Genomic DNA, 8102 nt, shown 5'->3' with positions numbered 1-8102 from the left:
TTATGGGTCACCAACCACGCATTCATCATGTCTGTACTCTAGCTTTTACATTGCCCAGTATCTGGCAAACACTAGGTCCAGAATTCATGTTAGATTAACATGTGACTCACATCTTAGTTGGAAATGATATTCTGTTGCTGGACTGATTTTGTCTTTGCTAACGTCCTGCCTTGAGAACACCATCTCTGACCTAGACCTAGACCTAGCTGGCTGTTCCTTCCTCATGACCGCCCGTTTCCACCACCCAAACACTTTTCCTCTTTGGCTCTGCTCTTGTCTCCTTTTCATCCTAAGGTCTAGAATGGTCCCCAGCTCTCCTGGAAGCAGCAGGGTCCCCGCTCCTCTGAGCCTTCCCAACACTCCCCCACTCCACCCCCCCCCGCGCACACACACACACACACACACACACACACACACACACACACACACACACACACATATCTCGCCTCCAGCTCCCCAGCCTTCTGTCACCCCGCACCGCCCACAACCACGCCCTCCCCGTGGGCGAGATCACCTGTCCCTCCTCTGCCGCCGCCTCCTTGGGTACCCTTTCGCCCCCCTTCTGCTCCCCTTCCTCCGCCACCTCCCCCAAGCCCTCCCCTTCCCCGCCTCCTCCCACCCCTTGGTGTATATAGTAAAGGCCAGGCGCTGCACGCAGACACCCACTCGTCCGGACACAGACACACACGCACACGCACAACCGGCAGAGGCAGAAGCGGCAGCAGCGACAGCGGCTTGGTGACAGCGGCGGCGGAGGCTCCCACCGCTGTGCACCCCCTTCAGGCGACCGGCGGCGAGGCCAGACCAAGAGAGTTCCCTCACCAGCGACCACCCCGTGGCTTCCTGGAGGCGGCGGCCCCGATCGCGAGGTAGCAGCCGCTGCGTTCTGGTGCCGGCCGGGGTCACCCCCGCCCTCCCTAGGCGGACCTGCCACCGGGACGCAGGGGCACGCCAGGCTGAGCGCGCCTGGCGGGGCCCCGGCGCCCGGGGAGGGGCCTGCCTGCTGCCGGGGGCAGGACGGCGCCCAGAGGCCGGAGCCAGCGGGGAGGGCCGGGCGGGGGCGGGGACGCCGGCCGAGGCCACCACTTGTGCGGCGCGCCCAGGCCCGGCTCCCGCTAGCCGGCGCCACGCACTGGCCGGCCCGGCCGGGGACAGTCGGGAAGGCGGCGCCGGTGGTGGGGCGGGGGCCTCCCGAAGTCGGTTTCGGGCCGCCACCAGCGCTGGCACTGGGCACAGAGGGCTGCGCGCGGCGCACTCCGTGCCCGGGCACCGCACCGGGCTTGTCTCGGTATCTGCCATTCTGCCCTAGCCAGGAAAACCCGGCGCCTTCCAGGCCCTTCGAAAGATGGATTCTGTTGACGTATCTGGCGGCCCTGGCGAGCCGGGTGGAAAGTTGGGTTTTGCCAGATCGTGTTGGGATCCTCTTTGTGCCGCTCAGCGAGTCCCGCATCCCGCTGGAGCAGGGTGAGTGCGCGTCGGCACCCCGGTGCCCCCCAATGCCCAGACCCGGGGTGGCCGCACCAGCTCCTCTGCCATGTTAGGCACCAAGCAGCGTCCTTGCTGCCTTTTTTTTTTAATGCGTGCATTTCAGTGGCGCCTTTTGCTAAGGAGGGAGTTATTGCCTCTCTGCGTGTTAGCTTTTTTTTTTTTCCCGGGGCTGGGGTTGTGCTCTGTGTGTTTGCTTGTTTGCTGTTTAAAGCCCGACTATTGTTCAGGATAAGCTCCGCCTGGGTGGGGAAACGACATCCCACCACAGTTGTTGGCGAGGGGTCGAAATGTTGCCAAACAGCTGCTGCTTTGTGTTTCCCTATCCGAAGTCCGTGGAGTAGGTTTGGGGCACCACGGATGGGCGGAGAGACAGATAGGGCATGAAGAAAGACGGTGGCTTTGGAAAGAGCATATTGTCACCCACCCCGTGGCACTCAGTCAGCCTCCCCTCTGACTGCCAAACTTTTATGAATATTCCTCTTGTGGAAGAGGGAAGCCTAATGAATTTAGCTTATTTTTTAAAGGAGGCAACCCAGCTTTAACAATGGTTTTGGGGAACTTAATCAATGAAAAAGGGAAGGGAGGAGGAGAGGCGCTGCCACCATATGAGGGATGTGGCTGCTTCTTGCAGAGTCAGGTAGAGGAGAAGTGGGTGGGCTGGGCAGGGTGCAGCGTTTGGGGGCTGCGTTCCTACAACTATTAGTAGCTCTTACCTGTATCCGCTGAAAGCACCCACCCTTGTGCCCTCAACATTCTGGGCTGCCCCCGGTCCTGGCAATGGACTTGAGAGGCGGCTTGCGGCGGCGAGAGGGCCAGCCTCCCTCATCTGGCGTTTTTAAGGATATGTAAATATTTTGCTGAGGATAAGTGACATCAACAGAATGATATTCCGCAGAGCCCGGGTGTGCAGCAATGATAAATAGATACAGCCAAACAAAGTTTTGATAACCGCGTATTCTCATGGCTTGCTCTGTTTCGCTTGGTCTTTGTTTTTGTTGGTTTAGCATTATCTCGCATCCTCTGGTGTGATCCCTTTATTTAGCCAATATTGGGAGGTTCTCTTTTGAACACAGAGAAAAGCGGCCAGCAGGGAGAAAACAGTTCTTATCCTCTTCTGCATCAGGCAAGAATTTTTGCTTTCCCAGGGTCTCTTTCCCACCGTTTTCTAGCTATCTTTCCTTGTCTCCTTTTTAACCATCGCGATTGTGTGCTGGTAGACCAAGAGACTTCAGCTAACTTTGAAAACGTTGTGGCAGAGTCTTTGTTTCAGTAGTATACCAGGGGGACAGCAGAGAGGCTAGTAGGCAGGGAGCCCCTCCCCAGGGTGGTGCTGTGCTTTTTCTTCATATTTTCTCCCAGAAGGACAACGTGGAGAGCTGTGTCACTTGCATAAGCAAGGATGGACCCTAAGGCACAGAATCACAAGCCATAAGCCTGGTAGCATCAAAGTTCCTCTGGCCCTTAGGAGCTTAGGGAAGCTACTCCCCGATGCCAGACAGCCCCGCCCCACCCTACACACACAGATACACTGTTTTCTGCCAATGGCTATTCCCTTCTAAGCCTGAGTGCACACCCAACCGTGGCCCTGACACTTTGAGATTGAAACCCGTGGGGCCCAGAGGCAAGGCTGTTTTGTTACCAACTCAGGCCTACCCAAGGGGGCTCCTTTATCATTCAAAGAATCCAGGACCACCTGCAGGGAGGTTTGGGCCAGGAAGCCTGCTCAGCCCTAGAACAAATGAGAATGCTGTGTCCCAGGTGGTGCCAGTCACTTGCTTGAGAGCAGGTTGATGGGCACTTAGGCAAGAAGTATAAAACCAACTGCAGAATCTTTTATCCAGAAAACAGAGGCAAAGCAGAGCAGAAAAAAGAAAACCCAAAAAATCAAAAAACAACTAACTAACCAACCAACCAACCAACAAAAGTACATAGGTTTGGAAGTGTGTGAGCAGGTGTGGCCTGGAGAGCTTCAATGCCAGAAGCCAGAGGATTCTAGCTCCAAAGGCCCAGGGACTGGGGAGAGTACTGATCTCCCAAATCCCCTGAGCCAGAATGGAGCTATTCTGTATGTACAGACAGCCACACACATGGCATGCTCTGAAGCCACAGGAAGAAAATAGCAAGTGTCTGTTCTCCGACTCCTCCCCATCCTTAGATTAGTGGGGAGGAGGGAAGAGGAGGGAAATAAATTGGAAAGGAAGCTAACATTTGTTCTTGTCCTGTCTGCCAGGGACCGAATATGTGGCAAACCTTCTCAGTGACCCTGTGACCCCAGTGAGGCATTATTTAACAAATAATTCTCAGAGAAATTGTCAGTCCTGATCTGATTCCAGACTTTGGTGATTATGATTTAAAACACAATATGTCTCTCTGCCCCTGCCCAGAGCCCTTTATTTATTTCTCCCGAAGGCCGGAGTCCTCAACCCTCAACCCATACCTCCTTCATGAAATATGGCACCTAATTAGTGTGTGTGTTGTGTGTGTGTGTGTGTGTGTGTGTGTGTGTGTGTAGGGGGTGGGGGGAGAACCTACCAGCGGACCTGTGCTGCACACATGTATGTCCAAACTGGTTACTGACTATTTCAGATGCTGCCCTTTTATTTAAGAACCCCCAAAACCTACTGTTACTAGATAAATGGAAGTTGAGTGACCAAATGATGAAGTCGATGGACTGAACAGCGGTGGAGAGGGAGCCATAAATCATTGTCAATGGAGACGGAGCAGGAGAAATCCAGAGATCTGTATGTTTGATGCGGACTCGAAGCTTTTAGTGTCATGCCCCAGTTTGAGCCCCATTCTCATGAGCCTAGATTTAATCCCTAGGACACCCATGTGAGCATGAGGGTAGAACTATTCATTGCATTATACAGATAAGGGAACTGAGATGACCAAGGCCTGTGGTAGAACCAAATGGTAGGTTTGATTCTTTACTATCTCTAAAATTCTAAATAAGTATGAGGAGGGGATTTCCTTTGCAAGTCCTTCCAATCATAGGGCCCTTAGACCCTAGCAATTCCAGAGCCACCAAAGAGCCACCATTTGAATCCATAAATGAGGGGCTTCTGACTGCCACCCCTCGGATGGGAATATGAGGAGAAACTCAGAGAATGGGGCTTTCTATGAGGGCAAAGATGGCTAATTACACTTTCCCCATGCACAAAAGCCTGTGTGGGCTTCTGAATTAAGCTTGATTTGAGGATCAGGATGACATCCTTGCTGTAGAGTTGGAAGCTCTTTGTCTTTGGAGAATGCCTCTGATTGCCACTTCTCCCTCCCACCTGATCATCTGCCTGGGCGCCCATCATCTCATTCTCTCTACACGCATGGCCTCTCCTTTGTGGCTCCCAATTTTGGATGAGCCTCTTGAGTCTGTGACTCCTCTGTCCTCTGATGGTAGCTGGGTGAAGGACATTTTGGCAGCCACATTAGTACTTCGGGGTTTTACACATGACCCTTCTTCTTTTCCTTGCCAAGAACACAACACACACACACACACACACACACACACACACACACACACGCACACACACACACAAATGCGCAGACACAGGCACATGTAATTTGATCATGCTCCTGTATCTGATTCACCAAATTAGATTGTTAACCCACAATTGTTATTGGACAATGTGCTCGGCTTTGGTGGTTTTCTTTTGCAGCCCCTGCCTTGAACAAACCAGAATAGCTAAGGTAAAGGTAGTTTAACCAGCAGCTGCCTAGAGCAATGGTAGTGGTACTTACTGGTTTCTTCACAGCTGTGGGACAGCCTCTGCATGTGGGCATGATCTGTTTTAGTCAGTTTTGGCTCTTGTAACCCAACTGGCTAAACTACTTGCCTTTGAGCAATGTAAATTTATCATTTCCGGAGACTGGGAAATCCAGAATCAATTTGCTGTCACACTCACTGTCTGGTGAGGGCCTTTTAAAATTCATAGAAGTGGCTCCTCATTGTGCTCTCCCATGACAGAAGGCACAAGTGAATTCTCTGAATGTTTCTCTCTGTTTCTGTCTCTGTTTGCCTTCCTCTTCTCCCTGGTACTAGGGACTTAAGTCAGGGCCTTGTGCATCTTAGGAAGGTGCTCTACCACAGATTTCCCTCTCCTGCCCTCTGGGCTCTCTTTTATAAAGGCAATAATTCCTTTGATGGGGGTTCTGCTCTCATGATCTAATCATTTCTTGGAGGCCCCACTCCTTAATCCCGTCACCTTGGGGATTAAGATTTTAACATATGAATTTCTAATGGAGGAACACACACAAACCTTTAGATCATGCATCTTTTCTGTGCATTTCTTAAATGCCTATTTTAATCTTCCTGGGCTCCCAGAACACCCTAGTCTTCATAGTTTCAATTTCTATTGTTATCATCAGCTTTATCAATTCCATACTTAAGAGAATTTTGGAGCACACCCTTTTTATGTCTGTCACTCCCCTTTCCATGGCCTTTTAGCTTCCAGCTCAGCACTAATAGGAATTTTTAATGGTCAAGAGAACATTCTATATAAGTACTATAAAATACAAAAGCTATTGGCAAACATAGCTATGGAGTGCTTGAAAGGCAGCTTGTCCAAAATAAGGTGTGTTGTAAATGTAATCTATGTATTGGAATTCTAAGAGCACAAAAAAAGAATGCAAAATAGCTCATTTATCATTTGAAATTATATTGTGATATTTTTGATCCATTGGTTAAATTATTTAAAAATTAGAATTAATATTGTTGATTTATTTTAGTTTTTAATGTGACTACTAGTATATTGTAGATTGCTATTCTATCTCCATCAGACACAGGCTTCCAGGGCACACTACTTACCGATTCTGTAATGTCATAGCACCTGCAGATGTGCTGGGGGTGGGGAACCAGATCCCTCTGTCTCTGTGACAGATGGGAGGCCTTGTGCTGACTCAGTAGGCACAGTGGCTGACATTAGACGAGTAAGGTGCCATTGGGGGAGTTCCCCACCAAGCATGCCTGTGATCCTGCTCTGAGAAGTGTGAACTGCAGGAACCTAAAGCAGCGGTGGAGGGGGGGGGGGCACTAGAGGTTAGGCTAACTTGAACAAAATGGCCTCTTCCCTTTCTTTCTTTTGGCCTCATTTCTTCCGAATGCCCAGGCTATGCTCTTATCCTTTGAAGGTGTTATCTCCTGCCTACACCACTGATTTTTCTCACACCTGCCTAGTAACAACGGAAAGTACTGTCCTTCTCAGGGATTTGTGCTTGGAGAATAATGTGCCCAGTGGATACTCTCATGCTGAAAATGGGTTATTCGGGAGCTGTGGCCATTCTTAAAGAAGAAAAGAAGATCCACACTCAGTCATCTTTTGACAGCTTCATGCAAGCAACAACAAAGACATACAGTTTCTCTAAGAAAAACGGAATTGTTTCAAAGAAACCCAATATCACATACCCCAATAGTACCACAGATACGGCTACCTGAGCAAAGGAACCCCCAGGGATGGGAGGAAGATTTCAGCTGGCACGGTGAGATCACCTCAGCCATAGCCATACATTCCTGGGCCCTTCCCTGGGTGCTAGGCAAGGCATGAATAGATGGGAGAGGGATGGAATAATGAACTTGGGACCGTGGTGATTTATAGGTCAGGCGCCTGTGGCTCTGGCTCCTGAGGGCGCTGCCCCCACAGGGAACCCTTGGCTGACCTCCTCAGGCTCCTCGGAAAGAGCTGGTTTTGTTTCCCATGGCAGAAACAGACTGTTTACTGGAGCACAGGAAGAATCCGACATTCTGGCGAAAAATAATTCATTAACAGCCAGGGTATTACCATTTCCCTGGAAAAGCTCCTCCAGCTGCACGAGAGCAACTGTTCTTTTTCAGCAACAGAGCGAGCCTTGCTGGCAGCCACGACTGGCTCCGTTGGGGTGTTTTTGTTGTTGATATTATTTTTGCCTTTGTATGTACGGCCACTTTTGCCTTATAATTCAGAGAAAGAAGCAGAGAGGTCTGGAACAGTCCAAACGATGTATGCTTCAGCCCGCCTGTCTTTAGCGAGTCAACCCCGCAAATCTAAGCTGACTTGAATAATAGCATAGGCTGTTTTTCCCGTAATCATTCCCCACCCGCACCTGCAAGCGGGGGGCACTGCAGATTCACACAGAATGTTTGAGAACTGAAGGAATCCCAGGAAATCTCAGCCCCTGCTCTTATGATTCTTTGAAAGCAAACTGGCTTGAGGGGTCCCCTCCAGCTTCCCACCACCTCACACCCCAGGCAGAACTTCCTATCTTGATTCTGTGGAATTCTGTTGTTACTATTAATTGGTACAGTGGGGCCAAAGTATGTTATTCGTCATCCCAGTTTAGAGGACATTTGGACAGCCAGACAAACATAACCAAGAGAATGAGCTGCTTGCTTTGGTCCCTAAAGAATGACTGAATCTATATGCATAAAATGAAATGATTCCAGACGCTTAGAGTGATTTGGAAAAATTAGCTTTTTTATTATTTATATTTGTATTTATTTATTTATATTTAAACAATATTTTCTCATTTTGCACACCTATCCCAGTTCCCACTCCCTCTCCTCCATCCACTCCCTCCACTTCCACCCCCCACCCCCACCTCAGAGAGGATAAGGCTTCCCATGGGGAGTCAACAAAGTCTGA

The 8102-nt window shown here is 50.1% G+C and overlaps 1 protein-coding gene across 5 annotated transcripts in view; it reads left to right on the top strand.

Moving 5' to 3' along the window:
- Positions 1-661: 661 nt before the first annotated feature.
- Rai2 (retinoic acid induced 2) overlaps positions 662-8102 on the top strand; it is a 64707-nt gene continuing 57266 nt past the window's right edge. For 2 of the 5 annotated variants that reach the window (XM_048440663.3, XM_085685058.2), the window contains exon 1: positions 1107-1464. The gene's annotated coding sequence lies outside the window, so the exon portion shown is untranslated. Of the gene's footprint in view, positions 870-1106; positions 1465-8102 lie in introns of those variants that run through there. The other 3 variants (XM_048440666.3, XM_048440665.3, XM_048440664.3) reach the window with 3 other exon arrangements.

The sequence above is a fragment of the Myodes glareolus genome, chromosome X (genome assembly GCF_982192425.1).
Source record: "Myodes glareolus chromosome X, mMyoGla1.1, whole genome shotgun sequence".
NCBI lineage: Eukaryota > Metazoa > Chordata > Mammalia > Rodentia > Cricetidae > Myodes > Myodes glareolus.
Note: the sequence above shows the minus strand (reverse complement) of the source record. Positions and strands in the feature narration are given on the sequence as shown.